Consider the following 9,284-nt stretch of genomic DNA (forward strand, 5'->3'; position numbering starts at 1 on the left):
AGCAGTGTGAAAATGGACTAATACACCTGGAATCTCAGCTTTGTTTTTTGCACTTTAAAAGAGTTATACCACCTGAACTCTGATTTTCTTAATTAGGACAAGTTCAGCCATTTCAAAGAACACTGACCTACCACATTTCACTGAATAAAATACAAAGATTATTACCTGTATGTTTAACTTTTAATGTAGGCCTTCTGGCATCAAAGTGGATTAAACCCAGTTTACTAAGGACCCACTGCCCCCCAAAAAAATCCAGAATTCCCTGGGCAATAATAATCTTCAATAATATTGACATTTGCCTAAACAATGAAATTAACCATAAATTCCATATTTGAAAGTACATTTTGCCATTGAATTTATTTCATTCTCTTTTCAAATGTCTTAAGGATTTTTTCTGCACATATTTCAGGGTTTTTTCTTTTAACACATTCAGAACAGAAGAACAGACAAAATTGTCACCCTGAAATAAGTTCCTGCTGTTTCATAAATATTGCAGTGAATATGAACAACTTGTCAAAAGATATTAATGAAAATTTGAGAAATTTTTTTATGAATGCAGTTGAGTTTCACAACCCTTTCATAGTGAAAATGAGTCTAAAGAAAATGAACTATTCTTTAACCACTATTTCTTTTGTCTTCACTTATAATTTTGGGGTATTATAATTGGCTTCTGAATTTATTGTCCATGTCACACGCAGATGAAGAGATGGATGAAAGAGGCTGAAAATATTCTACATGGTGAAAGGCTAAGAGTTTAGAACCACAGGCAAAAGGCTGAGAAGTCTCAGTACTCGTAAACAGGAAAAGATCTTGGATCCCTAAACTGTACTGAAGACATCTCAGAAAGCATAGACCCCATTGATTCTCATCCTTGGCTGCATGTTAGAATAATCTGGAGAGCTTTAAAATGCTGATGTCCAGTATTAATACCCAGACTAGTTAAATCCAATCTTCTCATTGACAAGATAGCCTGCAGTAGCCATTTGGGACAATCGTGGAATCAATGCTCCAGGTCTTTCTCATCACCCGTAATCTCCCATTTGTAATTGCAGTGGATTGAATAGCATCCCCGCAAAATGTATGTCTACCCAGAACCCCAGAATATGGCCCTATTTGGAAATATAATTAGTTGAGGATGAAGATAGGCTCATACTGGATTAGGGTGGGTCCTAAATTCAATGATGAACATCCTTATAAGAAAAGGGGAGGACATAGACACAGACACCCACACGAAAGAAAGCTGTGTGAAAAGGGTGACAGAGATAGGGGTTATACTGTCACAAGCTGGATTAGTCAGAGTTCTCTAGAGGGGCAGAACCAATAAAATATGTGTATATATGAAAGGGAATTTATTAGGGGAATTGGCTCACACAATTACAAGGCGAAGTCCCATGATAGGCCGTCTGCAAGCTGGGGAAAGAGAGAGAAGCTGGTAGTGGCTCAGTACAAGTCCAAAAGCCTTAAAACCAGAGAAGCCAACATTGCAGCCTTCACTCTGCAGCCAAAGGCCCAAGAGCCCCCCTGAAAGCCGCAGGTGCAAGTCCCAGAGTGCAGAGGCCAAACAACCTGGAGTCTGAGGTCCAAGGCCAGGAGGAGCAGAAGCAAGCATCCAGCAGGGGAAGAAGAAAAAGAGCCAGAAGACTCAGCAAGCAAACAGATCCCCCTTCTTCCACCTGCCTTGTTCCAGCCATGCTGGCAGCAGATTGGGTGGTGCCCATCCACATAGAGAGTGGGTCTTTCTCTCCAGTCCACCCACTCAAACATCAATCTCCTCTGACAACACCCTTCCAGACACGCTCAGAAATAACACTTCACCGGCCATCTAGGTATCCCTCAATCCAATCAAGTTGACACCTACTATTAACCATCACACAAGCCTTGGAGGGCCCCGGGCCACCAGGATCTGGAAGAGGCAAGGAAGGTGTCTTCCCTAGAGACTTTGGTGAGAGATCGGCCCTGCAGACACCTCGATGTCTGACTCATAGAACTGTCAAAAACTTAATGTCCACTGTGTTAAGCCACCCAGCTAAGATATTTTGTTATGGCAGCGCTAGTAAGCTGATACAGTGACCTTCCCCTCATTTTTGGATTACAGAATAAACTACCAGGCAAGGCAATTTCTTATTATCGTAGATATTTAAGTCTCATTGTAAATATGGGTTGGACTCCATCTGGGTACAGAACTATTCTAAGATCTTACCATTGTGAGAATACATATATAGAGTGGGCACTGAAGCCCTGGTCCAAATCTTTCACCTTCCGTATTATCCTTAATACCACATCTGAAACTGTAAGCTCAAATGGCTACGCTCCAGGCTTCTTCCAACACTGTTTTAGATTTTCCAGGTGGATGAAAAAGAAGAGAATAGCTTGGTAATTGATATGAAGTATGCTGTGATTGTGACTACTTGATTCATACTCTTTACCACTTTGTCAATTATTAATATAATGAAACAATAACTAATTTGCTTTTAGAAAACTCAGTAACAAATACTTAGGGAAAAGATTGGTCTCATTTTGTCATACTAACAGACTAAATTTAAGTATTAGTTGTGGAGACAGGATGCAGAAAAATAAGGACAGAAGGATTAGCATGAAATTTCCCTAAAACTGTGATTCTCAAACCCAGTACACTTATATATAAGGGAAACAATATTTTGCAAAAAGTGTTCTTACTATGATGCACTCTGATCTTTTAAACTGTTTTTTGATCTTGATATTGATGTACAAAATTCATTTCATGCCCTAAAAATGAGTCTCAACTCTGAGCTTAAACAACCTCTAATTGGGGAAATTTGATTATGGATTGAGAATGACGTGATCTCAAAGACACTATCTTTGTGTTAGGTGTAATAACGGCACTGTGGTTCTCTAAGAAAATGTCCTTATCTCTTAGAGAGTCAATAAGAAGCAAATCTGGATGCTCTTAGAGGCATGTTTCCTTCCTGGTCTTAGTGGCTTAATCGCCCTGGCTCAGCTAGCCTGGGCCCATCTGCAGGAGGCAGAGAGGCCTTAGTCTAATGTTCACATTCCTGACAAGCAAGGCTGGTCCCAGGCCCCTGCAGGCAGACCTTGGCCCTCGGTAAGCCTCAAGTTATTCCTAGGCCTGGAAATTCCTTGATATATTTCTTGTTATTTGAAGAAACTAGGTGTGTGCGTCCACCTCCCCTTATGCTCACTCATATAACCCTAAGTAACACAAAGAGGGGGCAGGGCTCTCTCTCCTGACTGCCCTCTCTCCTGAAACTTTGGCCATCCATGCCTGGCTTATAGCATGAAACTTTGAGAGGTGGGAATTTGTCAGGCACTGTGCTACTTCTCTACTTGTAAGTTTCCCCCATTAAAGCCCATGATACATTCGCATCACGTGGCAGTAGTGACGGCTTGCATGACAAGATACACCCTGAATACATAAGAATGAAATGACAGGTGCCTGGGGGGATCTGTTTTAAATACTTCATTAAGGGGGAGGAAAAGGATGGATGGGGCAAAAGTGATGCAACCTTGATAATGGCTGGATCTGTGTAGTGGGGATGTGGAGGTTCATTTTACTATTCTATTTTGCATATATTTGAACATTTTCATAAGAAGGAATTTTAAAAAGACATGCACACACAATACTGCCCCAGAATGTCTCTTGCCCTGGAACTTGAACATTATATGATAACTCTGAGATTTTTAGAGAAAGCTGTGTATTGATCCTCAAATTCTCATTTCATGGAAAAACAGAAAGAAGGAGAAATCTATACAGTAAAACATTTCTATCCAGAAAAGTTTAACACTTCTGCATTTATATGGTAATACAGAGACAATAAGGCCAGCAATTTAGCCCTCTTCCTAGTCACTGTGACATTGTTTTTTGTCTTTGTCTATATGGCTAATCTCTCCAACTAAATGGGAAACTGGGTAAGGACAGGGATATTGACTAATGTCCTTTTGCCTTTTCTGGAAAAAGATGACTTGCATATTGCAGGCATTTTATCAATATTTTTTAGTTGATTGAGCTATGTAAATATACTTGTAGTTATAGTTTTAAGATTGGGTACACTTGTTTGCATTCTTCTACTTCCTTTAAAAAATACACTTTGGGAGGCCGAGGTAGGTGAATCATCTGAGGTTGGGAGTTCAAGACCAGCATGACCAATATGGAGAAACGCCATCTCTACTAAAAATACAAAAAATTAGCTAGGCATGGTGGCACATGCCTGTAATCCTAGCTACTCAGGAGGCTGAGGCAGGAGAATTGCTTGAACTCAGGAGGTGGAGGTTGCAGTGAGCTGAGATCGCGCCATTGCACTCCAACCTGGGCAACAAAATGAAACTCCGTCTCAAAAAAAGAAAAAAAAATTACTTGCATATGGTAAAAACAAAAACTTACTATTAGAGTTTTCAACTGGAGAGTCATCACCAAGCTTATTAGATAATAGTTTAAAATATATATTAAGCATTTACTCTGTGTCTGCCACTCTGCAAAATGCTTTATGTAAAATATCCCATTTAATCTTCATAGTAATCCTAGAACAGTTACTGTCAGAACCTTCTGATAGGGAAACTGAGGCACAGAGATTAAGTCTTGTGACTTTCTTAGTGTCACAAAGCTACTTAGCAACAGAGCCAGATTTTAAACCTCGGAAGTATGCCTGATGCTAGAATCCTTTCTTTCAAAGGCCCTCTCTCCTGCAGTTCAGATGAGGCCCATGAGGTAGTGCTCTTGAGCACCATATCCAAGAGGCCTCAGATTCTGCTTGGCCCGTGTGATCCTAAAAGCTACATTCTGCACAGTCATTTGCTACTAAAAAATGACATAAAGGACTCATATCTATTGGGCATCGAATGTACCAGACACTATGCTAGCTGCTTTACAAATATTGTTTAATTTAATCTTCCCATAAGGAAGAGACATGATTAATTACTATTATAGTAATTCAACATTATATCAAGATATATCAATATAATACCAAGATACATCAAGAAATCAAATATCTTTCTAAATATGGGAAACAGGGTACAGCCTGGTGTTTGCTGATGGCTTGGTGGCTGAGTTTACTCCAGCATAAAGTGGGGCAAATCAAGAATGCTAACAGGTGCCTTAGCACGACCAGGTGACTGTCATCAGTGAATAAATGCAGGAGGCAAACTTCTGAAACATTACTAGAGCGACAGGGAGAAGGACAGAGTCTCTGTGAAAAGTATAGGGTTTGGTAAACTGAAGATGAGTGCTGAGCAAAGAAAAAACAGCCAAGAAGCGACAATCAAGTGCACAGGAGGAGAGGAGAGGCAGTGATTTTGTAAGAAAGAGGAGTGTAGACAAGACGGTGGCAGGAAGGAAATCCTCAGTGAATTGGGAATTTCAGTGTCACTTCCATCTATTTTAGATCTAAGTCACACAATAGAATAAGCATCTATCAGAACAAATTAAGAAAAATAGTCCCTCAAGGAAAGAAAAGAAATTCCCACTTCAGACAAAAAAACCAAATTATGTGATCAAATAAGTAAGCAAAGAGGTTTATATATATTTGCTTTTGCCAATTGAATGAGTATAGTCACTGTAGAAAACATGATGTTAGTTCCTCAAAAACTTAAACATGAAATTACCATCTGCAAAGCATAGAATGTTTGTGTCTCTCCAAAATGTGTATCTTCAAAACCTAACCTCCAGTGTGACAGTATTAGGAAGTGGGGTTCTTAGGTCATGAGAACAGAGCCCTCAGGAGGGGGACTAGTACCCTTATAAAGGGACTCCAGAGAGCTCTCTCACCATTTTTTCCTGCGGTGAAAATATAACAAGAAGTCAGTAGGCTGCAAACCAGAAGACAGCCCTCACCAACACTCTACTTGCTGGCACCCTGATCTCAGATGTCCAGCCTCCTCAACTGTGAGAAATAGATTTCTGTGGTTTGTAAGCCACTTGATCTATGGTGTCTTGTTATAGTAGCCTGAACTGACCAAGACACCCTATGATACAACAATTCCTCTTCTCAGTATATGTACAAAAGAACTGAAAGCAGAATTTCTAAGAGAAATCTGTACACTCATGTTCATAACAGCATTGTTCACAGTAGCTAAAACATGGCTGCAACCCAGAAGTCCATCAATGGATGAATAGATAGCACAATGGCAATGTAGTATATACAGAAAATGGAATATTATGCAGCCTTAAAAAAGGAAGGAAATGCTGATACAGGTTACAACATGGATGAACCTTGAGGACATTATGCTGAGTGAAATAAGCCAATCACAAAATGACAAATATGAGATGATTCCACTTATATGATATACCTAAGGTAATCAAAATTATATAGATAGAAAGTAGAATGGTGGTTGCCAGGGCCTGGGAAGGGGAGGGAATGGGGAGTTATTATTTAATAGGTACATAGTTTCAGTTTTGCAAGATGAAAAGAGCTCTGGAGATGGATGATGGCAATGATTGTACAACAATATGAACCTACTTAATGTCACTAAACTACACACTTATGAATGGTTAAGATGGTAAATGTTGGTTGGGCGCCGTGGCTCACGCCTATAATCCCGGCACTCTGGGAGGCCGAGGCGGGAGGATCACCTGAGGCCAGGAGTTCGAGACCAGCCTGGCCAACAGGGTGAAACCCCATCTCTACTCAAAATACAAATATATATACACACACACACACACATATATATATTAGCCAGGCATGGTGGCAGGCACCTGTAATCCCAGCTACTTGGGAGACTGAAGCAGAAGAATTGCTTGAACCCGGGAGGCAGAGGTTGCAGTGAGCAGAGATCACACCATTATACTCCAGCCTGGACAAAACTCCATCTCAAAATAAAAAATGTTATGTTGTGTATTCTATCACAATAAAAATTGAAAATCAATGAATACATTGATAAAGAGACAAACTAAGGCCCCTGAATTAAAAACCAAACAGACTTTGGGAAACTATTTTTTATATATTTTTTGCTGGGCAGAAGAAACACATGGCACAATATGTCTAGTTACTTTCCTGCCAGCTTGAGAGGCAAAACTGTATCTTTAGACATCATGCCCCCAGCACCCAGCATGATGCATGGTGCACATTAGATTCCAAAAACAGTTTCTGCACAATTAGAACAGGTCAAAGCAAAAATAAGAGAGGGATCAAAGATGTCTCATAGAGAGAAAACACTGATCGACCAGTTTTATCACTAAAGAATCAGCAGCTCATTGAATAGTAGGTTGGATATTTTTTGAGGGAGGGGGATGCAGAATCCTTCTCGTGCTGGAGTAGATGCTGCTGACATCATCTCTTTACCTTCTTTCTTGTTTGTTTGAGATGGAGTCTCACTCTGTTGCCCAGGCTGGAGTGCAGTGGCACAATCTTGGCTCACTGCAACCTCCACCTCCCAGGTTTGAGTGATTCTCCTGCCTCAGCCTCCTGAGTAGCTGGGATTACAGATGTGCACCACCATGCCTGGCCAATTTTTTTGTATTTTTAATAGAGACAGGGTTTTGTCATGTTGGCCAGGCTGGTCTTGAACCCCTGACCTCAGGTGATCCACCCGCCTCGACCTCCCAAAGTGCTGAACCTCACATCTGTAATGCCAGGACTTTGGGAGACCAAGGCAAGTGGATCACCTGAGGTCAGGAGTTCGAGATCTCTACCTTCTTTCTACAAGAATCTCTCATGTCAGTGTCGGCCTACTCCTATCTGTATGACAAAGCATTTCAAATACTAAACACACACATCCCATGAGGTGGGTGTTATTATTCACACTTATGGACAGGAACATTAGTACTACGGCTTAAGTAGCTTGACCAGGGAGTGCTGGTGGGTCACTGTTAGGACCCGGTTTGCAGCCCAGATGGAAGCAGCTCTCACTACCTCATCAGGGTGCCCCTGGAAATTCCACAAGCCTATTATCATCAGCCAACAGCATGTCCTCTTCATTCCTGACCTTCACACCCACCTTGCTTTCTTGAGCTTCCTACCCTGGTTGTCAGCATTTCTATCTATAATACAAACAGTCCTAAGATGAATATTTTGTAGACAGTCTTTCTCTTCACAGGAGTCTAAGAAAAAGCTTAGATTTTGTTTTCTTATCTTGGTTTACTGGAGAACCATCAATTCAGTATCATTTTGAAAGGAAGGACTTCGGCTCATGAGTCAGACTTAGCCTTGGACGGTGTGTGGGGAGTGTGGGGATATTGTAATACGAGGTGGAGATCTGGCTGCTTCTTCTTGGTGCGTAACAATCACAACCACTTTAGAAGACTGAGCCTCTTCAGATCGATGCACTCCGTCTTCTCTTCTGGGAACCTTTCGGAGCATTTATCTTGTAGGTCTCATGACATTTCTGGTGAGCTGTAGCGTCAGAGAGAAGAAGTATGGAGCTGACAAAAAGAATGCAGATGTGCAGAGAGTATCAGTGAGTTCTCGCAAGGGTATCACACATAGAAGGGAATGGGAAACATGGCGAAACCCCATCTCTACAAAAAGTAAAAAAATTAGCCAGGCATGGTGGAGCACACCTGTAGTTCCAGCTCCTAAAGAGCTGAGGTGGGAGGATCGCTCGAGCCGGGGAGGCGGAGGTTGCAGTGAGCTGAGCTGAGATCGCACCATTGTATTCCAGCCTGGGCAACAGAGAAACACCCTGTCTCCAAAAAAAAAAAAAAAAAAAAAAATCTTCAGGACCACTTAAATTTACTATCCTTGACATCCTCAATGCTATGTTAGTGTTAACTGTGCTAAATTTTTCACTGGTCCTTCCCTTTAATAACAAGTTGCTTTAGAAACAAATATTTCCTCCCAAACCGTCTATACATCTCTCAATTCCCTTTGCAATTGCTATGCTTGTTTTATTCTTGCAAATATTTGAACACTTCTGCATAAACACCTATTTAGAAATCAACCACTTGAACTTTAAGAAACTTTTGACATTAACAAAATTAAATGATGTTTTTCCTAACTCTCACTGTTCTTCCAGCAATTTGAGCAATCCTCTTTGGAATAGAAATAATGTCACTTCAGGAAAGAGGCACTGACATTTTCTGACCAAGCCACCTTTAATAATTCATTATCACCAAATATTCCAATGTTGTTGAACTTAAAAATCAGAAAATGTAATGCTATGCTTATAGTTAACTTCTCAGTGACATGAATTATTTATTTTGTGCCATTTCTGGAAGAAAAAATATGGCCCACAGTCATAGCATGAGTGTATGTATATTTAATATTTTTACTGCACAAGCATTAAAAATCAGTATTTATTCCCTAGAAACATAGGATAGGGTAAGAGTTGACTGGCTGCTACAAAGGAAAACACTG

This window comes from Rhinopithecus bieti, unplaced genomic scaffold, assembly GCF_001698545.2.
Source record: "Rhinopithecus bieti isolate Rb0 unplaced genomic scaffold, ASM169854v2 scaffold_6933, whole genome shotgun sequence".
Lineage (NCBI taxonomy): Eukaryota > Metazoa > Chordata > Mammalia > Primates > Cercopithecidae > Rhinopithecus > Rhinopithecus bieti.